At 37.2% G+C, this 25,055-nt stretch overlaps 1 pseudogene; it reads right to left on the bottom strand.

Annotated features, from left to right (window-relative positions):
- Positions 1 to 382: 382 nt before the first annotated feature.
- On the bottom strand, positions 383 to 13,665 carry LOC115859897 (BRISC complex subunit Abraxas 2 pseudogene; annotated as a pseudogene).
- Between the last annotated feature and the right edge of the window lie 11,390 nt (positions 13,666 to 25,055).

Below are 25,055 nucleotides of genomic sequence, written 5' to 3'. Positions count from 1 at the left end.
GTGCAAGGAGTAAAATTTTCATTTATAGATTAATTATAGAACATTTATAGTTACTTATGCTTAGTCTCTAATTTCTAATTTATTTTAAAGAACAAAACCTATGTTCATTATTTTACTTTGCCTAAACTTAACTGTACACCCTTGAATCACACCAGAATTAGGCAATTTGATTATCTTAATGGCTGTGTCTTAAAACCTGCACACTGGGACCAAAGGTGAGGATCTGCATATGTGAAGCTCCAACAAGTTCTGTGAACAAGGACTCTCCTCTTGGGAGTCCAGGGATCTAAGAAAGCAATTCTCCCTCAGAACAAGTTTTCAAATATTGTCTCAATAAGTAATTAAGAAAAACAGTGCTAAGTGGAGAGTGCATCTTCTTTAATTAATTCTGGGAGGTCTGAGTGTTCCTGGAGCCCTCTTGGGTATATGTCAGTGGTGGCAAATTCCTCAAACGTGAGTACTCCCTAATGTTAGGGGGACGGGGGTCAGTCAAAGTTTCATCCTGCTCCACTTCCAGAATATTTCAGTCTGGCACTAATGGAAGCATAATTGGAAGAGCTCATGGCTTGAGATCAAGGCATAAATACTCTACTTTTCATGTGAGAAAGGCTCGAAGTGGTTTCTTGACTGTGTGTGAAAATCAGACTAAGAGGGAGGAGGATCAGAAAGCTCTGCATCTCCCAGTGTACTTCTACCTCAGCTACAGACTCATGGCATCAGAGGACCAAACATGGGTTCCAAACTTTCAGACGGCATCTGTTTGCTTACCATTGCCTGCTGCAATCTTCCTTCTTGTTCTTTTTTTGTTTGTTTGTTTTTCATCTGAGTGATTTGTCTTCTTAATTTTTTCACTTCTGCCTGACAAGATTCAACAACTCACTCACTCTTTTCCACAGCTGCACACACTGCCTGCGTGAAGTGCGATATAAACCTGTGAATAGCCCTGATGTCTTTCATTACTCCGTCCTTGTTAAAAAAAAAAAAAAGTCATGACCATGCTCTTTAATAACTGGCATAACTCTTAATATTTGGCACTGAAGGCACTTTGTACTCATGCTGGCTAATCTTGCCTACGTTGGGAATAGCGAAGGATTTCCTTTGATTACATCTTCGATTTAGTCTAAAGAGAACAGTTACTAAAGCATGAGTGGAGTTGTTGGCTGTGCAGACGAAACTGCAGAGAAGGAAAAGGAGGTCCAGCTTGGGGAGAACGCTGGTGAGCTGCTTGTAGAATACCTCCTCTCTGCGTGTATCTGCTGTGTGTTTTGACAGAATCTGTACCCACCAATAACTTTCTCTGATCTTTAATACCATGCAAACTCTCTTTACTAACTTTGCTTGCCTAGTTATAAAAACTAAAAAGTTTTGAAGAAGGCTAATGGTTTCAATTACTTGCAAAAATTCTGCGTTGTTGATTTGTGAGTCACCAATGCTAAAGGTTTCACCTTGTATTACCTGTTCCAGCAAAAATCCTTCCTCAAATTTATCCCTTAAAAATAGCAGTCCCCAATTATAATAATGCTTAGGCTTGTGCTTCCATGAAGGGGGTCAATCTGGTCTGGCAAGGAAGGGGGAAGCAAGTGAGATTCTGTCTGGCATACATCTGTGCTAAGGACCCCAAATTTATGATGAAGGTGGACGTCAGAGAAGCGCTAACCCGGGGAACTCGGTGTGGGCCTTGGAGCACTCCCCATAGGTGTTTACATGTAGAGTCTAAAAAATGTACTCTATATTTTAAATATATTTTATCAATTCAATATAAGGTCTTTCAGATTTTTATAGAGATTTTAAAGCATTAAAATTTATTGTTCTAATTGTTATTTAGATGTCATCTTCTTTAATCCTATTTTATGCTCTTATTTTACTGTTTCCTTTTTTTCAACATCTTTACTGGAGTATAATTGTTTTATAATGGTGTGTTAGTTTCTGCTTTATAACAAAGTGAATCAGTTATACATATACATATGTCCCTATATCTCTTCCCTCTTGCATCTCCCTCCCTCCTACCCTCCCTATCCCACCCCTCTAGGTGTTCACAAAGCACCGAGCTAATCTCCCTGTGCTATGCGGCTGCTTCCCACTAGCTATCTATTTTACGTTTGGTAGTGTATATATGTCCATGCTACTCTCTCACTTTGTCCCAGCTTACCCTTCTCCCTCCGTGTATGCTCAAGTCCATTCTCTAGTAGGTCTGTGTCTTTATTCCTGTCTTGCCCCTAGTTTCTTCATGACCATTTTTTTCTAGATTCCATATATACGTGTTAGCATATGGTATTTATTTTTCTCTTTCTGACTTACTTCACTCTGTATGACAGTCACTAGGTCCATCTACCTCACTACAAATAACTCAGTTTTGTTTCTTTTTATGGCTGAGTAATATATGTGCCACATCTTTATCCATTCATCTGTTGATGGACACTTAGGTTGCTTCCATGTCCTGGTTATTGTAAATAGATCTGCAATGAACATTTTGGTACATGACTCTTTTTGAATGATGGTTTTCTCAGGCTATATTCCCAGTAGTGGGATTGCGGGTTTGTATGGTAGTTCTATTTGTTGATTTTAAGGAACCTCCATACTGTTCTCCATAGTGGCTGTATCAATTTACATTCCCACCAAAAGTACAAGAGGGTTCCCTTTTCTCCACACCCTCTCCAGTATTTATTGTTTGTGGATTTTTTGATGATGGCCATTCTGACTGGTGTGAGATGATATCTCATTGTAGTTTTGATTTGCATTTCTCTAATGATTAATGATGTTGAGCATTCTTTCATGGGTTTGTTGGCAATCTGTATATCTTCTTTAGAGAAGTGTCTGTTTAGGTCTTCTGCCCATTTTTGGATTGGGTTGTTTGCTTTTGGATATTGAGCTGCATGAGCTGCTTATAAATTTTGGAGATTAATCCTTTGTCAGTTGCTTCATTTGCAAATATTTTCTCCCATTCTGAGGGTTGTCTTTTCATCTTGTTTATGGTTTCCTTTGCTATGCAAAAGCTTTTAAGTTTCATTAGGCCCCATTTGTTTATTTTTGTTTTTATTTCCATTTCTCTAAGAGGTGGGTCAAAAAGGATCTTGCTGTGATTTATGTCATAGAGTGTTCTGCCTATGTTTTCCTCTAAGGGTTTGATAGTGTCTGGCCTTATATTTAGGTCTTTAATCCAATTTTTTTTTGTGGTATGCAGGCCTGTCACTGCGGGCCTATCACCTTGGCCCATGGGCCCAGCTGCTCTGTGGCATTTGGGATCCTCCTGGACCGGGGCACGAGCCCATGTCCCCTGCATCAGCAGGCAGACACTCAACCACTGCGCCACCAGGGAAGCTCTTTAATCCATTTTGAGTTTACTTTTGTGTATGGTGTTAGGGAGTGTTCTAATTTCATTCTTTACATGTAGCTGTCCAGTTTTCCCAGCACCACTTATTGAAGAGGGTTTCTTCCCTCCACTGTATATTCTGGCCTCCTTTATCAAAGATAAGGTGACCATATGTGTGTGGATTTATCTCTGGGCTTTCTATCCTGATCCACTGATCTATCTTTCTGTTTTTGTGCCAGTACCATACTGTCTTGATTACTGTTGCTTTGTAGTATAGACTGAAGTCAGGGAGCCTGATTCCTCCAGCTCCGTTTTTCTTTCTTAAGATTGCTTTTTCTATTTGGGGTCTTTTTTGTTTCCATACAAATTGTGAAATTTTTTGTTCTAGTTCTGTGAAAAATGCCAGTAGTAGTTTGATAGGGATTGCACTGAATCTGTAGATTGTTTAAGGTAGTATAGTCATTTTCACAATGTTGATTCTTCCAATCCAAGAATATGGTATACCTCTCCATCTGTTTGTATCATCTTTAATTTCTTTCATCACTGTCTTATAGATATCTGCATACAGGTCTTTTGTCTCCTTAGGTAGGTTTATTCCTAGGTATTTTATTCTTTTTGTTGCAGTGGTAAATGGGAGTGTTTTCTTAATTTCACTTTCATATTTTTTATCATTAGTGTATACGGATGCAAGAGATTTCTGTGCATTAATTTTGTATCTTGCTACTTTACCAAATTCACTGATTAGCTCTAGTAGTTTTCTGGTGGCATCTTTAGGATTCTCTATGTATAGTATCATGTCATCTGCAAACAGTGACAGCTTTACTTCTTCTTTTCCGATTTGGATTCCTTTTAATTCTATTTCTTCTCTAATTGCTGTGGCTAAAGCTTTCAAAACTATGTTGAATAATACTGGTGAGAGTGGGCAACCTTGTCTTGTTCCTGATATTAGTGGAAATGGTTTCAGTTTTTCACCATGGAGGACGATGTTGGCTGTGGGTTTGTCATATATGGCCTGTATTATGTTGAGGAAAGTCCCTCTATGCCTACTTAATGGAGGGTTTTTTATCATAAATTGGTGTTGAGTTTTGTCAAAAGCTTTTTCTGCATCCATTGAGATGATCATATGGTTTTTATCCTTCTGTTTGTTAATATGGTGTATCACATTGATTGATTTGTGTATATTGAAGAATCCTTGCATTCCTGGGATAAACCCCACTTGGTCATGGTGTATGATTCTTTTAATGTACTGTTGGATTCTGTTTGTTAGCATATTGTTGACGATTTTTGCATCTATGTTCATCAGTGATATTGGCGTGTAGTTTTCTTCCTGTGTGACATCTTTGTCTGGTTTTGGTATCATGGTGATGGTGGCCTCATAGAATGAGTTTGGGAGTGTTTCTCCCTCTGCTATATTTTGGAAGAGTTTGAGAATTATAGGTGTTAGCTGTTCTCTAAGTGTTTGATAGAATTCACTTGTGAAACCATCTGGTCCTGGTCTTTTGTTTGTTGGAAGTTTTTAAATCACAGTTTCAATTTCAGTGCTTGTGATTGTTCTGTTCATATTTTCTATTTCCTCCTGGTTCAGTCTCAGAACATTGTGCATTTGTAAGAATTTGTCCATTTCTTCCAGATTGTCCATTTTATTGGTATATAGTTGCTTGTAGTAATCTCTCATGATCCTTTGTATTTCTGCAGTGTCAGTTGTTCCTTCTTTTTCATTTTTAATTGTATTGATTTGAGTCTTCTCCCTTTTTTTTCTTGATGAGTCTGGCTAATGGTTTATCAATTTTGTTTATCTTCTCAAAGAACCAGCTTTTAGTTTCATTGATCTTTGCTATTGTTTCCTTCATTTCTTTTTCATTTATTTCTGATCTGATCTTTATGATTTCTTTCCTTCTACTAACTTTGGGGGTTTTTTGCTCTTCTTTCTCTAATTGCTTAAGTGTAAGGTTAGGTTGTTTATTTGAGATGTTTCTTGTTTCTTAAGGTAGGATTGTATTGTTATAAACTTCCCTCTTAAAACTGCTTTTGCTGTATCCCACAGGTTTTGGGTCATCGTTTTTTCATTGTCATTTGTTTCTAGGTATTTTTTGTTTTCTTCTTTGATTTCTTCAGTGATCTTTTAGTTATTAAGTAGTGTATTGTTTAGCCTCCATGTGTTTGTATTTTTTTTGCAGTTCACTCAGTCCCATGTAATTAATTTTTTTTTCATCTTAATATTTTGTTAGCACTTTTATGAATTCATCAGTTTTCCATTAGAGTTATGAAAATGCTTATTCATTCAGTTCAGCAGTATAGTCAATTACCAGAAACCTGTACTTGTCAGAGTCTTTTCCATGAATTCCTTGAAGATGAAACTCTTTTATGGGAACATATTTGCAAAAGCATCAGAGTATACCCAGAGCTGTCTGTAAATGCCAAAGACTTAAAAATGACCACAGTTAAAGATTTGATGAAAGTTCACAATAATGCAATTGACAAGGAAATTTAGTTATTTCTGAGATATACATTGTAAGGTAATAACTATAATTATGACTTATAACATTATACCAGAATATATAAGATTTTTAGAAATTTCATGTAATGTCTGAAACATTTATATTAACATATGTCCATACAAATAACCCAAAGAAAGATTAGTATTACTTGTTTTTGTTTGTTTGCTTGTTTGTTTTTTATACTGCAGGTTCTTATTAGTCATCAATTTTATACACATCAGTGTATAAAAGTCCATCCCAATCGCCCAATTCAGCACACCACCATCCCAACCCCACTGCTGTTTTTCCCCCTTGGTGTCCATACGTTTGTACTCTACATCTGTCTCTCAACTTCTGCCCTGCAAACTGGTTCATTTGTACCATTTTACTAGGTTCCACATACATGCATTAATATACTATATTTGTTTTTCTCTTTCTGACTTACTTCACTTTGTACGATAGTCTCTAGATCCATCGACGTGTCAACAAATGACTCAATTTCATTCCTTTTTATGGCTAATATTCCAATGTATATATGTACCACCACTTCTTCATCCATTCATCTGTCAATGGGCATTTAGGTTGCTTCCATGACCTGGCTATTGTAAATAGTGCTGCAATGAACATTGGGATGCCTGTGTCCTTTTGAATTACAGTTTTCTCTGGATATATGCCCAGTACTGGGATTGCTGGATCATATGGTAATTCTATTTTTAGTTTAAGGAACCTCCATACTGTTCTCTACAGTGGGTGTATGAATTTACATTCCCACCAACAGTGCAAGAGGGTTCCCTTTTCTCTGCACCCTCTCCAGAATTTGTTGTTTGTAGATTTTCTGATGATGCCCAATCTAACTAGCGTGAGGTGATACCTCATTGTAGTTTTGATTTGCATTTCTCTAGTAATTAATGATGTTGAGCCCCTTTTCATTTGCTTCTTGGTCATCAGTATGTCTTCTTTGGAGAAATGTCTATTTAGGTCTTCTGCCCATTTTTGGATTGGGTTGTTTGTTTCTTTAATATTGAGCTGAATGTGTTGTTTATATACTTTGGAGATTAATCCTTTGTCTGTTGATTCATTTACAAATATTTTCTCCCATTCTGAGGGCTGTGTTTTAGTCTTGTTTATGGTTTCCTTTGCTGTGCAAAAGCTTGTAAGTTTCATTAGGTCCCATTTGTTTATTTATGTTTTTATTTCCATTACTCTAGGAGGTGGATCAAAAAAGATCTTGCTGTCATTTATGTCAAAGAGTGTTCTTCCTATGCTTTCCTCTAAGAGTTTTAAAGTGTCCAGTCTTACATTTAGGTCTTGAATCCATTTTGAGTTAATTTTTGTGTATGGTGTTAGGGGGTGTTTTAATTTCATTCTTTTACATGTAGCTGTCCAGTTTTCCCAGAACCACTTATTGAAGAGACTGTCTTTCCTCCATTGTATATCTTTGCCTCCTTTGTCATAGATTAGTTGACCATATGTGCATGGGTTTATCTCTGGGCTTTCTATCTTGTTCCATTGATCTATATTTCTGCTTTTGTGCCAGTACCATATTGTCTTGATTACTGAAGTTTTGTAGTATAGTCTGAAGTCAGGGAGACTGATTCCTCCATCTCCATTTTCTTCCCTGAAGACTGCTTTCTCTTTTGGGGTCTTTTGGGTCTCCATACAAATTAAAAGATGATTTTTTCTAGTTCCATAAAAAATGCCATTGGTAATTTGATGGGGATTGCATTGAATCTGTAGATTGCTTTGGGTAGTATAGTCATTTTCATATTATTGATTCTTCCAATCCAAGAACATGGTATATCTCTCCATCTGTGTGTATCGTCTTTAATTTCTTTCATCAGTGTCTTATAGTTTTCTGCATACACGTCTTTTTTCTCCCTAGGTAGGTTTATTCCTAGGTATTTTATTCTTTTTGTTGCAGTGGTAAATGGGAGTGTTTCCGTAATTCCTCTTTTAGATTTTTCATCATTAGTGTATAAGAATGCAAGAGATTTCTGTGCATTAATTTTGTATCCTGCAGCTTTACCAAATTCATTGATTAACTCAAGTAGTTTTCTGGTGGCATCTTTAGGATTCTCTATGTATAGTATCATGTATTCTGCAAACAGTGACAGCTTTACTTCTTTTCCAATTTGTATTCCTTTTATTTCTTTTGCTTCTCTGATTACCATGGCTAGGACTTCAAAAACTATGTTGAATAATAGTGGTGAGAGTGGACATCCTAGTCTCGTTCCTGATCTTAGAGGAAATGCTTTCAGTTTTTCACCACTGAGAATGATGTTTCCTGTGGGTTTGTCATATATGCCCTTTATTATGTTGAGGTAGGTTCCCTGTATGTCCACTTTCTGGAGAGTTTTTATCATAAATCAGTGTTGAATTTTGTCAAAAGCTTTTTTGGCATCTATTGAGATGATCATATGGTTTTTATTCTTCAATTTTTTAATATGGTGTATCACATTGATTGAGTTGCTTATAATGAAGAATCCTTGCATCCCTGAGATAAATCCCAGTTGATCGTGGTGTATGATCCTTTTAATGTGTTGTTAGTTCTGTTTTCTAGTGTTTTGTTGAGGATTTTTGCATCTATATTCATCAGTGGTATTGGTCTGTAATTTTCTTTTTTTGTAGTATCCTTGTCTGTTTTTTGTGTCAGGGTGATTGTAGCCTCATAGAATGAGTTTGGGAGTGTTCCTTCCTCTGCAAATTTTTGGAAGAGTTTGAGAAGGATAGGTGGTAGCTGTTCTCTAAATGTTTGATAGAATTTACCTCTGAAGCCATCTGGTCCTGGACTTTTGTTTGTTAGAAGATATTTACTCACAGTTTCAATTTCATTACTTGTGATTGGTCTGTTCATATTTTCTGTTTCTTCCTGGTTCAGTCTCAGAAAGTTATACCTTTCTAAGAATTTGTCCATTTCTTCCAGATTGTCAATTTTATTGGCATAGAGTTGTTTGTAGTAGTCTCTTAGGATGCTTTGTATTTCTGCATTGACTGTTGTAACTTCTCCTTTTTCATTTGTAATTTTATTGATTTCAGTCCTCTCCCTCTTTATCTTGATGAGTCTGGCTAATGGTTTATCAATTGTGTTTATCTACTCAAAGAACCAGCTTTTAGTTTTATTGATCTTTGTTATTGTTTTCTTTGTTTTTATTTCATTTATTTCTGCTCTGATCTTTATGATTTCTTTCCTTCTGCTAACTTTGGGTTTTGTTTGTTCATCTTTCTCTAGTTCCTTTAGGTGTAAGGTTAGATTGTTTACTTGAGATTTTTCTTGTTTCTTGAGTTGGCTTGTATAGCTACAAATTTCCCGCTTAGAACTGTTTTTGCTGCATCCCATAGATTTTGGATCATCGTGTTTTCATTGTCATTTGTTTCTAGGTATTTTTTGATTTCCTCTTTCATTTCTTCAGTGTTCTGTTGGTTATTTAGTAATGTAATTTTTAGCCTCCATGTGTTTGTGTTTTTTATGTTTTTTTCCTTGTAATTCATTTCTAATCTCATAGCATTGAGGTCAGAAAAGATGCTTCATATGTTTTCAATTTTCTTAAATTTACTGAGGCTTGATTTGTGACCCAAGATGCGTTCTATCCTGGAGAATGTTCCGTGTACACTTGAGAAGAAAGTGTAATCTGCTGGTTTTGGATGGAACGACATATAAATATCAATTAAAGCTATCTGGTCTACTGTGTCATTTGAAGCTTCTGTCTCATTATTTATTTTCATTTTGGATGATCTGTCCATTGGTGTAAGTGAGGTGTTAAAGTCCCCCACTATTATTTTATTACTATCAATTTCCTCTTTTATAGCTGTTAGCACTTGCCTTATGTATTGAGGTGCTCCTATGTTGGGTGCATATATATTTATAATTTTTATATCTTCTTCTTGGATTGATCCCTTGATCATTATGTAGTGTCCTTCCTTGTCTCTTGTAACGTTCTTTATTTTAAAGTCTACTTTATCTGATATGAGTATAGCTACTCCAGCTTTCTTTTGATTTCCATTTGCATGGAATATCTTTTTCTATCCCCTCACTTTCAGTCTGTATGTGTCTCTAGTTCTGAAGTGGGTTTCTTGTAGACAGCATATATATACGTCTTGTTTTTGTATCCATTCAACAAGCCTGTGTCTTTTGGTTGGAGCATTTAATCCATTCACGTTTAAGGTAATTATCGATATGTATGTTCCTATGACCATTTTCTTAATTGTTTTGTGTTTGTAGGTCCTTTTCTTCTCTTGTGTTTTCCACTTAGAGAAGTTCCTTTAGCATTTGTTGTAGAGCTGGTTTGGTGGTGCTGAATTCTCTTAGCTTTTGCTTGTCTGTAAAGCTTTTGATTTCTCTATAGAATCTGAATGCGATCCTTGCTGGGTAGAGTAGTCTTGGTTGTAGTTTCTTCCCTTTCATCACTTTAAGTATATCATACCAGTCCCTTCTGGCTTGTAGAGTTTCTGCTGAGAAATCAGCTGTTAACCTTATGGGAGTTCCCTTGTGTGTTATTTGTCATTTTTCCCTTGTTGCTTTCAATAATTTTTCTCTGTCTTTAATTTTTACCAATTCGATTATGATGTGTCTTGACGTGTTTCTCCTTGGATTTATCCTGTATGGGACTCTCTGTGCTTCCTGGACTTGATTAACTGTTTCCTTTCCCATATTAGGCAAGTTTTCAACTATAATCTCTTCAAATATTTTCTCAGTCCTTTTCTTTTTCTCTTCTTCTTCTGGGACCCCTATAATTCAAATGTTGGTACATTTAATGTTGTCCCAGAGGTCTCTGAGACTGTCCTAAATTCTTTTCGTTTTTTTTTTTTTCTTTATTCTGCTCTGCAGTAGTTTTTTCCACTGTTTTATCTTCCAGGTCACTTATCCGTTCTTCTGACTCAGTTATTCTGCTATTGATCACTTCTAGAGAAGTTTTAATTTCATTTATTGTGTTGTTCATCACCGTCTGTTTGCTCTTTCACTCTTCTAAGTCCTTGTTAAACGCTTCTTGTATTTTCTCCATTCTATTTCCAAGATTTTGGATCATCTTTACTATCATTATTCTGAATCCTTTTCCAGTAGACTGCCTATACCTTCTTCATTTGTTAGGTCTGGTGGGTTTTTGCCTTGCTCCTTCATCTGCTGTGTGTTTCTCTGTCTTCTCATTTTGCTTAACTTACTCAGTTTGGGGTCTCCTTTTCACAGGCCTCAGGTTCATAGTTCCTGCTGTTTTTGGTGTCTGTCCCCAGTGGCTAAGGTTGGTTCAGTGGGTTGTGTAGGCTTCCTGGTGGAGGCAACTAGTGCCTCTGTTCTGGGATGAGGCTGGATCTTGTCTTTCTGTTGGGCAGGTCCACGTCTGGTGCTGTGTTTTGCGGTGTCTGTGGTCTTATTATGATTCTAGGCAGCCTGTCTGCTAATGGATGGGCTTGTGTTTATGTCTTGTTTGTTGGATGGCATAGGGTATGCAGCACTGTAGCTTGCTGGTCTTTGAGTGGAGCTGGGTCTTGGCATTGAGATGGAGATCTCTGGATGATTTTCACCATTTGATATTATGTGGAGCTGGGAGGTCTCTTGTGGACCAGTGTCCTGAACTTGGTTCTCCCACCTCAGAGGCACAGCCATGATGCCTGGCTGGAGGACCAAGAACCTGTTATCTACACGGCTCAGAATCAAAGGGAGAAAAAAGAAAGAAAGAAAGAAAGAAAAGGAAGATAAAATAAAGTAAAATAAAATAGTTTTTTAAATACAAAATAAAAATAATTATTAAAAACATGTTTTAGTGGGCTTCCCTGGTGGTACAGTGGTGGAGAGTCCGCCTGCTGATGCAGGATACACGGGTTCATGCCCCAGTCCGGGAAGATCCCACATGCCGCGGAGTGGCTGGGCCTGTGAGCCATGGCCGCTGAGCCTGCATGTCCAGAGCCTGTGCTCCGCAACGGGAGGGGCCACAACAGTGAGAGGCCTGCGTACTGCAAAAAAAAACAAACAAACAAACAAACAAACAAACAAAAAAAACCCCAAAAAAACCAAAAAACAAAAACAAAAAATGTTTTAGGGCTTCCCTGGTGGTGCAGTGGTTAAAAGTCCGCCTGCCGATGCAGGGGACACGGGTTCGTGCCCTGGTCCAGGAAGATCCTACATGCCATGGAGTGGCTAGGCCTGTGACCCATGGCTGCTGAGCCTGCACGCCCGGAGCCTGTGCTCCGCGATGGGAGAGGCCACAACAGTGAGAGGCCCGCGTACCGCAAAAAAAAAAAAACCCAAAACAAAAAAAAAATGTTTTAGGGCTTCCCTGGTGGTGCAGTGGTTAAAAGTCCACCTGCCGATGCAGGGGACACGGGTTCGTGCCCTGGTCCGGGAAGATCCTACATGCCATGGAGTGGCTAGGCCTGTGACCCATGGCTGCTGAGCCTGCACGCCCGGAGCCTGTGCTCTGCAATGGGAGAGGCCACAACAGTGAGAGGTCCGCATACCGCAAAAAAATGTTTAAAAAAGTAATTAAAAAAAGAAAGAAAGAAAGAAAGAAGAGAGCAACCAAACCAAAAAAGCAAATCCACCAATGATAACAAGTGCTAAAAACTATACAAAAAGAAAAAAAAAAAAACATGGACAGACAGAACCCTAGGACAAATGGTAAAAGCAAAACTATAGAGACAAAATCACACACAGAAGCATACGTATACACCCTCACAAAAAGAGAAAAAGGGGGAAAAAATATATATCGTTGCTCCCGAAGTTGATTTGTTGTCTATTCAGGTATTGCACAGTTGCAGGGTACATCAAGTTGATTGTGGAGATTTAATCTGCTGCTCCTGAGGCTGCTGGGAGAGATTTCCCTTTCTCTTCTTTGTTTGCACAGCTCCTGGAGTTCAGCTTTGGATTTGGCCCCGCCTCTGCCTGTAGGTCACCTGAGGGCGTCTGTTCTTTGCTCAGACAGGACAGGGTTAAAGGAGCAGCTGATTCGGGGGCTCTGGCTCACGCAGCCCGGGGGTACGGAGGTATACGGATGCGGGGCAAGCCTGTGGCAGCAGAGGCTGGCGTGACCGTTGCACCAGCCTGAGGCACGCCGTGCGTTCTCCCGGGGAAGATGTCCCTGGATCATGGGACCCTGGCAGTGGCAGGCTGCACAGCCTCCCGGGAGGGGCAGTGTGGATAGTGACCTGTGCTTGCACACAGGCTTCTTGGTGGTGGCAGCAGCAGCCTTAGCGTCTCATGCTCGTCTCTGGGGTCCGTGCTAATAGCCGCAGCTCACGACTATCTCCGGAGCTCCTTTAAGCAGTGCTCTTAATCCCCTCTCCTCGTGCACCAGGAAACAAAAGGCAAGAAAAGTCTCTTCCCTCTTCGGCAGCTCCAGACTTTTTCCCAGACTCCCTCCGGGCTAGCTGTGGTGCACTAACCCCTTCAGGCTGTGTTCACCCCGCCAGTACTCACCCTGCGCTCCGACCAAAGCCTGAGCCTCAGCTCCCAGCCCCCACCCGCCCCAGCAGGTGAGCAGACAAGCCTCGGGCTGGTGAGTGCCCGTCGGCACCGATCCTCGGTGCGGGAATCTCTCCGCTTTGCCCTGCGCACCCCTGTTGCTGTGCTCTCCTCCGCGGCTCCGAAGCTTCCCCGCTCTGCCACCCACAGTCTCCGCCCAGCAAGGGCCTTCCTAGTGTGTGGAAAACTTTCCTCCTTCACAGCTCACTCTCAGAGGTGCGGGTCCCAACCCTATTCTTTTGTCTCTGTTTTTTCTTTTTTCTTTTGCCCTACCCAGGTACGTGGGGAGTTTCTTGCCTTTTGGGAGGTATGAGGTCTTCTGCCAGTGTACAGTCGGTGTTCTGTAGCCCTTGTTCCACATGTAGATGTATTTCTGATGTATTTGTGGTGAGGAAGGTGATCTCCACGTCTTACTTTTCCGCCATCTTGAAGCTCCTCTACTCTTTCCTTCTTAATTGCATAATTACTCATTTTGTAATGTATTACAAGTTTTGAAATACTAGGGTAGTCTTTTTCCATACTGCCTTGGAAGAAAGAGCAGTTGAACACTTTTATAGCTTCTCTCTTACCTTCTCACTCTTCCCATATATCTGTATTTTATCTTGAAGGTAGAGTCCATTAATTGTCACCTTTTTTTTTCTTTTGTATCCTGCTTTGCTCCAACAGTTATACCAGTTAAGATTTTTCAGTACTAGCTCTCCTTCAATTTTGGTGTTCTGTATTCTAATTTATTTTTATTAGTCTTTCCCCTGTCTTAATGATGTTGTTTAATTAAACCTAATTGTTTCTTTTCAAAAACAACAGCCACATTTAGTGGATATTCCATTATTGGTACAAAATTGTACCTACACTTTGAGAAATCAATTATTTAACTCCTTGTGTTCATCAGTGATCCCATGAGTCTTTTTGAATGTCTGGGGATATATTAAGATATAACCTGCACAATATGTATTTATATAAGAAGACTAAAGGATGATCAATTTAGATAAAATAGGAATACGTACTAAGTGAACAAAATGCTAGAAAATGCAAAAGGAAAAAAGACATTGTTGAGCTCAAAGTGTGGAATTCCATGTTTAAGATGTTATATTACATCTGCCAGTGTTTTATTCAGGAAAAGTATTTTAAAAAATTATTGGGTTGGCCAAAATATTCGTTTCAGTTTTCCATAAGATGGTATGAAAAATGCCCGAACGAACTTTTTGGCCAGTCCAATATTTAATCAGTATTTGTTTGATATGTTATTTCATTGAGTTTTAGCATTAAAAATTAAAGTTAAAATTGTTAATGTGTTTCAGTAGTAGTTTATATTTGTACATTTTACTTGGAACATAGTAGGCCTTTTTAATTTCTCTTAGTTCTCAATCTTGAGAATTTATTTACTTTAGTTCTAGAGTTTTAATTTTATTTTATTATGTCCTTGCTTATTTAGTCATCCCTCTTTGTTCTGTGTTCTTTTCGGGATACTCCTATTACTTACATAGTATATTTTCATTCTCCTTCTCCTCTTGGAATAAAATTGCTCCAATCTGTCTTCCATTTCACTTATCTGATTTTCTTTAAGGACAATTCAACTACACTATATTAAATGTTTTCAATACAGATTTTACTTTTTATACTTTAGAAATTATGTCAGTCTTTCTGGGTTCATTGTTAAGATCCAGTTTCTGTTTACTAACCATTGGTATGAGTTGTTTTTATAAAACTTTCTAGGAATTCATGTGAAAGTTCCTCTTTAGGAATTCATATTACCTTTACATTTTGTGATTTCTCCTTTTTCTTTGATATTACAGAATATTTGGTTTGTTTATTTGTTTTAAACTGAGAACGGATTTTTTTAAATTAATAGTCTCTATTAATTAGCTTGCTTACTTCTGGGAAATAGAACTTGAAACAGACTTAAGAGTCCTAATGTTTGGAATTGGAAAGTGGACCAGCTTAAGAAGTTCCCTTTAGTTGCCTTCAAAACTCAAATATTTTCAGAAACACATTCCTGTATTTAAAACAAAATAGAATGCAATTCTTGATTTCATGTTGGCAATTTAACATCCCAAGAGAAGGATAAATGAATGAACAGAAATGTATGTATATAAATGTTTACCGAAAGCTGTATGTTAGAATGTAGATAGCAGCACTCTTTCTAATAGCCCCAAACTTGTAAACCAAACAAGTAAGCAAAAGTAGAATGAATAGATAAATTGTAGTATATCCACAAAATGGGATACTAAACAGCAGTATTAATGAATAAACTACTAACAATGCCAGTACTTACACACCTAATATTGAGTAAAAGAATCCATACACAAAAAACTAAAACTCATCTACGGTGATGAGAGGTGAGCTGGTGTTACCTTTGGTGAGGAGAGTTGTGATTGGGAGGGAGCAGAGGCCCCCACTTGGGAACTTGGTAATGTTTTGTTTATTGCTCTGGAAAGGGGTTATATGAACATGTTCACTTTGTGAAAATTTATTGAGAAACATATACATGATCTGTGCACTTCTTTGTGTGTTTGTAATTCTCAATAGTTTATTTAAAAATGCATGGGATGTAGGGGTAGCCACACTGCATCTGTATCTGCCACACATCTGTAACTAATCATCTTCAGTATCTGTAATGAATATGTTGTCTAATGATAACATATATCATATGCCATTAGACAAGAATAAGCGTTGTGTCATAAATGAATGAAGAGAGGGTGAAATTATTCTGATGAGGAATCAGAAATGGCTTCATAAAGGAATTCTCAGTATAGAGGTTTGACCTGGGTGTACAGAGAGACAGAATGAAAGGAAATCAGTTAAGAAGTTATTGCAATACTCTAGGATTACATCTTAATAGTTAAGGGCTGAGCATTGTGACTTGGGCAGTTAGGTGACTTCTAAGTATTTGTTAAACATGAACAACATTGGACTGAATGTTACCTTTGACAATAAACTGAATTACCACATGGGGGAAAAAAAGCACAAGCTTTTCTCATCATTTATACTAATTATATTTTGGGGAAATTCTGGACATGAGCATGGGTTTTTGGGATTTTGATTCTCATTAAACAAAGATACATTGAACCAAATTTTGTTTATATAGTCATTAATGTGTTGGAAATATGGAAACTAATAAACATCACAAAAGTGACAAAATAATTGCAAATTACATGTTGTGAAGATTTCCAACTCACTGAACTCCTTATTGATTTATCTTTGCACTTATTCTTTTTTTGATTTTAAAAGTACATAGCAATATTTTAGAAATGCAGATGTAAGAAAATATAAGAAGAAAAAATTATATGTACCCAACTCTAAGGTGACCTCCCTACCATGGATTAAATCTATCCACTCATCCACTGAGACAGCACGTACTATAGAGGGTCTAATTTCACTTTCAGCAGCATTATTCAAAGAACGAACAGAAAAACTTAGCAAGTCCACTAAATGTGGACTTCATCAATCAGCTAGCAAACACAACCAAGTCTAAAACAAGTCAATGATTATTTCTATTGGGTCAGAAAGCAGAAAATGAAATATAAAGCAGCTCTGGATTTCTCCAAGGATAGCAAGTTGTCTGAGGTCAACAAAACTTTCTGAAAGTGTTCCTTCTCCCTGCAAAAGATATTATTGGTATCACAACTGTAGACAACCCTGACATTTTAAAGGAATTTGGAAAATGATGTCACTTACAACACTAAACTGTGAAATATAAATGAAGGAGGAAGCAGATGTATTAGAATCAAAAGAAGAAAAAATCTTTATAAAAAAAGCTTCAAATTAATTCTTACCTCATGTAGAGGTGACAAATGACAAACCATAGAAGGGAGACAGAGAAGGAGACCAGTGGGGCGAGACTGAATGCAGAGAGACAGGACCAGCCTCAGAAAGCCATGCCCCCCGCCCCCGCCCTCCCACCATTCTTACTCTCTCCTCATACTTCCTGGTTTGGTGCTTTATGCAAATATGCACCTGATTGGAGATCTCCCGGAAGACAAATGGTGAGGAAAAACCTCTGTTCACTTGCCCATAGTGGGCAACCTGGTTAGATAAACTTGTTTTATTTCAGTCTTCAATTGCAAGTAAACAAAATCAAATGAGGAGTATATGAAAAAATAAGATGTATAAATGTGGGAAGGAAAGATCACTACATGCATATTTAGTAAAAAATTTCTAAAGTCTCATCATATGTGCAGACTATAACAAAATTGATCATTTCTAGATATTTCAAGTCAAATCTGTACCAAATCACTGGCATTCCATGAAACAGAACAGACCTCTGATTTGGTGGCATCAATCATCCAACTAGGTCATGCAGAGCAGCTTAAAGACCACAAAGCTTCATTTTGTAGCTCACAGTATAATTCTCACTGTAGCCTTCCTACCCATACAAAGCAGAGACTTCAGAGCAGAAAGCCTCCAGGTCAATAAGGTAGTTTTTTTTTTCTTTTTCTTTTTCTTTTTTTTTTTGGATTGGTTCATTCTTAGGTTCCTGTACTCAGCTGGATTTAAAAAAAAAAAGCCTCATGAGCAAAGACAGAGAAATGCCCAAATGCTCAGATTTTTTGTTTGTTTTGTTTTGAGTTAGGGAATATATCTTGTCTCCACTCTCAGTACCCAGAAAAGGCAAAGGACATCCTCAGTATATATGCTATGGAAGGAAATGCCTTATTTTACACACTTGGTATGGGACCTTAGGCCAGTCGTTCCCCCTCCTTTCAACTTTAGTGCACCCCTTGCAAAGTGTGGTTGGTAGTAATACCTCTTCCTGGGATTGTTTCAAAAACATAATTAGATAATGCCTGTGAAAGCACTTTGTGAATTCTAAAGTGCTATGCAAATATAAGGGATAAAAGATTGTAAAGTGCCTCTGGGTGGCTCCTTCTCAAATATGCCCAGATATTAACATTTTAGTGGTGAAAAAATAGTGCTAATATTTCTCATTGGCACTTTTCTACAGCAGAAGTAAGTAATCTAAGTAGAGGAATATATTTTTCCTTAAGACTCAATAAAGCTATTTTCATTTCAATTGGGAAACTGTGGCACATAAATATTTTTATTTTCCCTGAATTGACCTTGTGGAGAAAAAACATGTAATTCACCATTTGTCTAATGGAAAAATCTGAAAGTCAGAGGAACCCTGTTCTCATCTTGCCATCAAGACCTTGTGTGTGACCTTGGACAAGTTACTGTTCTTCCCATCAATCAGTTCTGTCCAACAAATATTTATACAGCCCGAATGTATGCCAAGTTCTGTGCTAAGCTCGGCCTAAAGAACAAAGAAAAGAGCAAAAGACATAGTCCTTGACATCTAAGAACTTTACAATTTAATAAATTGTTTCACCTTTCAAACAGAAGGGGTACCCATCTCTCAGGTTTGTTATGAGAATAAAATATAGGATGGGATAGTGCTTGGCAGAATTGGAATGTGTTACATATGCAAAGTGGTATTATTACTAGACATAAAACCATCAGAAGCATGTAAATGATTAAAGAATACTTAACAGAGGGAAGTGGAGAAGGGATTAATGTTTATAGAGCTTCTGCTCCATACAGAGAGATCTACATATATTATTTCATCCACACAACTAACTGGTTAGACGGATATTAATCACTGCTTTTGACCAGTGGGGAAATTGAGAATCTTATCAGTTAAAAAGACTTAGCTAACAAATCAGAGCCCCTGTGCAAACCAAGGACAGTCTGACTGCAAAGACTACAGAAACAATTGATGTAGATTGCGCATTGCTTCAGAAATCCACACCTATTTTCACAGGGAAAGGAGTCCCCAAAACTTAACAAGCAGCAATAATCAGCTGTAGAAATAGCTAAGAACATATTTTTTCAACTTATTTTTTTAACAAAGGCATTTGAAGGAAAAGACAAATTGAACTAATTTAACTAAATTAATATGTCAACATAAAGGAATCAAAAACCGGTATAACTGTTTTCTTAACCCCCTGAACACAACTCATGCCTAATATAATTTTTGTTTAAAAGCAAAACAAATGTTGTTTTGTGGGTCCTTAGGTAGTTGGAATGGAAGGAAAAACTGCACATTTTGGCACTCACATGGTTAAAGGAATCATTTAGAGAGGACTTCATGAAAAGATTTCTGTAATGCTTTCTGTGTGGATTAGCATACCAAGCAAAATACAAAAGGTAGCTTAATGCCTGGATATATTGAATAGAGCTTAACTTCTAATATCCTCTCTCCAATCAGGTATGGATTTACAAAACATTTTACTACGGTTGTTATTTTTCCTACCTAAAACTCACAACTAAATCCACTAGCCTGAAAGACTGTTGAGTTATATTGGTATGATTTTCAAAATTTATTTTCAACCTATATAGAAGAATGAGATAAACTCCGGGGGTATGCAAAAGCTGGAAACTGCTTAGAAGCAGCTAAGAAGAGTACATATAAATCAAGCAGCCTGGAATTATAAATATGTAATGACTATTTAGAAAAAAAAAATTTAATGATTGATTCTCTTGCTGACCTAAATGGCTATGAATTAACACATTTCCCTCATAGCAGGAAGAGAGCTACTAATATTTATCTAGTGTCTACTAAATGCTAGACCCTGTGGTACATACTTTTTATACATTATTTCATTTACCTCCCACAAAAACCCTATAAAGCAAGTAATATTGTCTTTATGTTTCAGCCAGATGATGGAAATTCTAGATGATAGGATTGAGATTTAGAATTGAAATAATGGTCCAAAACACAAAACTAATAAATAGCAGAGCCAAGATTCATCTCTGAGTCTGTCTATTCCCTTCAATATCCTGCATCCCTCTTCATGTTAGGTACCTTAGAAGGTGCCATCTCTGTACGCCATTTGCAAATATAAAAGGCTTGAAAGGCAATGAAAAGAATTCCCAGTATAGGTTCATTCATTCATTCACTTAACATGTAATTATTAAGTACCTACTCTTTGCCAAACCCATGTTGCGGAACACATTGGTGAAGGAAACATACATGGGCTTTGTTCTCATGGGGTTTACAGTATGAATTATTTTAGGCTTTGAACTAGAGGGGTCTCAAAATAACTCAGAACTGAAAATAAACTAGACTCCACATTTTGAACCAGATGTATCTAGTCTGTCACTCACTGTCTGGTGGCTCAGGCTAAATAATAAGTACACTGAGTGCAGTTGTGTCATCAATAAAATAGAGATAATAAAAATTGTACTATTTACCTCAAGGTGGAATTATGAGGAATAAATAACACAATGCATATGAAATTACCATCAACATTCAAAGACAGATGCACACATACATAAAAGGATTATTGTTCTGCTTATTAAGGAAAAGATAATATATTTTTAGCTTATGAAAAAAGCAATCATGTGACATTATAGCAACAGTTTCTACCAGATTGCAAAATTTTGAGGCTCCTGCTCATGTAGACATATAGATAATAAATTGGGAAAGGAATTGCAGAAAAGAATAATTCATTTATTATTTTAATTATTTGATATATAGTATCAAGGCAATCTGGTAAAGCATAAAGCATAACTTTGGAATTTTTATCTTGTGGATATAGATTTCACTGATCAACCCAAATGCTTCTGCACACACTGAGTGGTGAAAGTGTACCAGGTTAACAGAAAGATTTAACACAAAGAGATGCTCATTGTCCAGTGTGCCAGGCACCGTGATGGGCACAAGAGATGGGCCATATTCCCAGGGAACTTGTAGTCTACTGGGAGATACAGAAAATAGCCAGATGCTATTCACTGATGCTAAGTGTAAAATCAGGAAGATTCAGGGCATTACAAGAACACAGTCTAAAGTCACTTAAATCCATCCTAGTATCTACGAAACCCCTAAACTGAGGGTTTCGGGATGAAGAGGCAATTCCAGGATAAAGGTTAGTATTTGGTGGTAGAATATTTCAAGCAGAAAGAAGACCTAATGCAAACACATGGAAACAAGAGCAAGCAGGAAACATTGAAGACAGGAGTCTAGTCCATGGTGGCTGAAGGAGTGGAGCATGCAGAGAGCAAAGCAGGGGAAGTAGTTTGCGCAAAGTATGAGCCTGGAGAAGTTAAGGGAGAGGTACCCTGGGCATAAAGACTTCTGAGGATGTATTGAGAAATGTGGAATTTCTCTTCACAGTAAGGTAACTGATACTAAGAGGTTTTGATTTTGAGTTGGATTTTGGCTTGGGGATAAGCAAGAAGGTCACAATCAAACTTGCTCTTAAGAGACATCCCACTTGTGTCTGGGTGGGTTGGTAAGAATGGGTTGGTAAGGTTAAGCCAGGAGGCTGATTAGGAGGATAATGAAATCACTAAGCTAGAACTTTTCCTGAGTTACCATGACCCATGACTGAAAATAAATGAGTACCATAAATATAAATCATAAGCAGAGTGAATCATTTGCCAAAGAAGTGAAACGCTAATTGAAAAGCCAGAAGAGTACTGAGCAAGGTGAGGAAGATATAGAAGTGATTGAAGCTGTTTCCTTTGGCTTAGATTTGTAGGACTTCCAGGATTAACTGGAACAATCTCCCTGCTCTCACCCCCCAAGTCCTCCCAATTATCCTTTTTGTTCTGACTGGGGGAGAAGTGTGATTGCTGCCCTTTAGTAAGTGAAATGCAGGCCCCATCTGTGGGATCCTGAAGGCCAACCTGGTACAACATTACTTACTAGGGGCCAGGGGTCTTATCTGACTAAGAATTCATTTGTGGCTTTCAGCCCTGTCTTTGTCATCACACCCAAAGCACTCAGACTATTTCCTCTCTGCACACATTGCTGCTGTAGAGCATGGTACTGTTTGTTTCACATAGGAAGATAGAGTTATTCATTTCAGTGATATCATAATATTGAACAGCTGGTCATTGTATCTCACTGTCTCACTTCTCACACACTCTGCTTTTTCAGCCACAGTCCCATAGCCAAACACTGTGAAAACCAAAGGAAATGTGTTATAAAAGCAACTATGCTGATGAACAAAACATATAGAGCCTCTGGGTATAAGTGAAAAATCCAACAATTCATATTTCTGTCCTTTTCCCAATTAACTCTTTAAAAATGTTATGCTGATATAAAACCTCATATTTGATCAATCTATCTCCTATTTTTATAGTTATAATAACAATTGATCTAATTTAATTAGTGATTTAAAAAAGATATTATTAGGGAGATCAGTTAAGTAATCAGAACATGGAAATTAAATAAACTATTCAAAATTCACAGGCAAATTTAATAATTGCTGGTACTTAACAGCAGGTCACTTGACTCCAGGATGAAATGCCAACTCCCACACCAGGTCTAAAGGCTCTGTGTATCTGAACTGGCCCTTTTATCAAACCATACGGCAGGCTCAAAGACATTCTGTTCAAAGTCAAAACCCCATATGCAAGTCTTCCCATTACTATCTTTGTATCATTTGTGGACTTTTGACTGATATCGGGATGATAATAATAACATAGTAGTAATAACAAAAACAATGACAGCTGAGCAGCTGTCGCATAATGGTTAATAATATTAAAACAACAACAACGATAATAGAGCAGCTGCAGCAAGGTGATTAAGCATGCAGGCTCTGGGTCACGTTGTCTAGGTTTACTGTACTGGCTCCAACACTCTTTGACTGAATGTATGAGCTTAAGCAAGTTATCTATCCTTTCTGTTCCTCTGTCTCTTTATTTTTTAAATAAATATCATTCATGTATAAGAAAAAAATTGATTATAATAACACCATCTAACAGAGATGTAGTTTAAAGATTAAAAGAAGTAATACCTATTATGTGCTTAAAAAATATCTGGCACATAGTAAACATTCAATAAGTACTGCCTACAATCATTATTTTTAAAATATGCATATGTATAGTATTATATTGTTAAAATATTATTAGTATTATTGTTGTCATTATTATTACTACTGTCATTACTACTTTCTGGCTCACAAAATCCCCATGAGGTAGATGGTAAACAGTTACTCAGTTAGTCAGCTATTAAGGGATTGAGTAAGGATTTGAACCAGATATGCCCAATATCAAAATCCATAAAGCCTTGCTTAATTTCTTATTGCTCCTGTAAAAAATTACCACAAACTTATTTTTGTATGGTATTATAGGTCAGAAGTCTAGCATGGCTCTCCATGGGCTAAAGTTAAAGTTTGGCAAGGCTGTGTTCCTTTCAGTGTCTAGGGGAGAACCCATTTCCTTTCTCATTCAGGTTGTTGGCAGAACTTAGGTCCTTGTGGTTGTCAGACTGAAGTATTCATTTCCTTGCTGGCTGTCAGCTGAGAACTCTTCCCAACTTCTAAAGGGCAACAATTCTCTGCCTCATGGCTTCCTTCCTTCAATGTCAAATTGAGCTACAGAGTGCCAAGTCTCTCTCATACCTTGAATGTCTCCTGCCTATTCTTCCATCACATTTCTTTGACTGAGTCTTCTGCCTTCCTCTTCCACTTTTAAGGGCCATCTGATTACACTGAGCCCACACAGATAATTCAAGGTAGTCTCCCTATTTTAAGGGCTGTGACCTTAATTCCATCTTCCAAGTTCTTTTTGCCATGTAGTGTAACCTATTCACATGTTTCAGAGCTGAGGGCATGGGCATCTTTTGTGGGCCATTGTTCAGCCTATCACATTGTGGCACCTCTGATTTGTGCTGGGGGCCAGTTGGAGTCAGAGCAGTAAAGCTGCTAGTGACAAAGAAAGAGGAAAATGAGCATTATAAGCAAGAGGATATATTAATCAAATGTTCTAAAAGGCAATTCTAATGGCATACTAAGCATGAGGCCAATGGTGAAAGCAAGAGTGTGGGTACAGTAGATCAGTTTTGTGAAAAACAAAACAAATTATAAATCTATTAAAGTGGTAAATAGGGGAAAGTGAAAAAAACTAAAAAAGAGTAAATATTAATTTGGCAGTACTAAATAAGTTATTGGTTGAAAAGCAAAGAAAGGAATTATAAAGAAAACAATAGAGCTGAGCAAATAAAATGTGTATATACAAAGAATATTTCAAGGGTTAATACCACAAATTTATGAATATCTCTTGCCAATCAATAAGATGAAAACTCCAATAGACTTGTGGAGAAGGGAAATTCATAAACAGGCAATTTATAATTGAAGAAACATCAATGGTCAATAAATATATGCAAACACTTAATTCTACATATATATTATTCTAATATCAAATTTGAGCAAAGATAAAAATTTGTCTAAATAAGAATGTTTTCCTGTGATACAACTTCTAAATGTTTATCTCAGGGAAATAAGTGGAAATATACACCAAAAATATGTATAAGGATACTCATCACAGCATTATTTACTTAGAATAGAAAAAAAATTAAAAGGGTACATGTGACTAAAATGATCCCTTGTGTTTGCAATGAATGTCTTACAAAATCATCGTTTAATTTTTTGGCCAAACATATGATTTGGTGTAGAAAACAAACAAATGAAAAATCTATTCAAAATGTTTTGAAAAGAAAATAAAAATTAAGCTATTGAGATTTTCCTAAGTATACAGATTTGAAAAGTAATCTGAGCCCTCCAAGCCACAGTGAACCGAATAGGAAGTGGCTTTAAAACCTTTTGGAAGATTTCAAGGCACAAATATAGAACTATTTGGGAAAGAATAAACTAGGATAAAGGCTGAAATACAAATGTGAAGCAAGCATATACATACATCTGGTTTTATGGAGATTGGGGCAAACATGGAATTTAGAAAGATACTATCGTGAATTGAGTTAGATTTAGTCATAAGTTTACATTTAATGATTCAAACTAATCATGATTTTTCATTTAATGAATAAGATTTATGGAATTCTACAAGATTGAAAATATTAGTAATTAATTCA

The sequence above is a fragment of the Globicephala melas genome, chromosome 1 (genome assembly GCF_963455315.2).
Source record: "Globicephala melas chromosome 1, mGloMel1.2, whole genome shotgun sequence".
NCBI lineage: Eukaryota > Metazoa > Chordata > Mammalia > Artiodactyla > Delphinidae > Globicephala > Globicephala melas.
The sequence above is the reverse complement of the archived record's forward strand: the minus strand, read 5'-3'. Positions and strand labels throughout refer to the sequence as shown.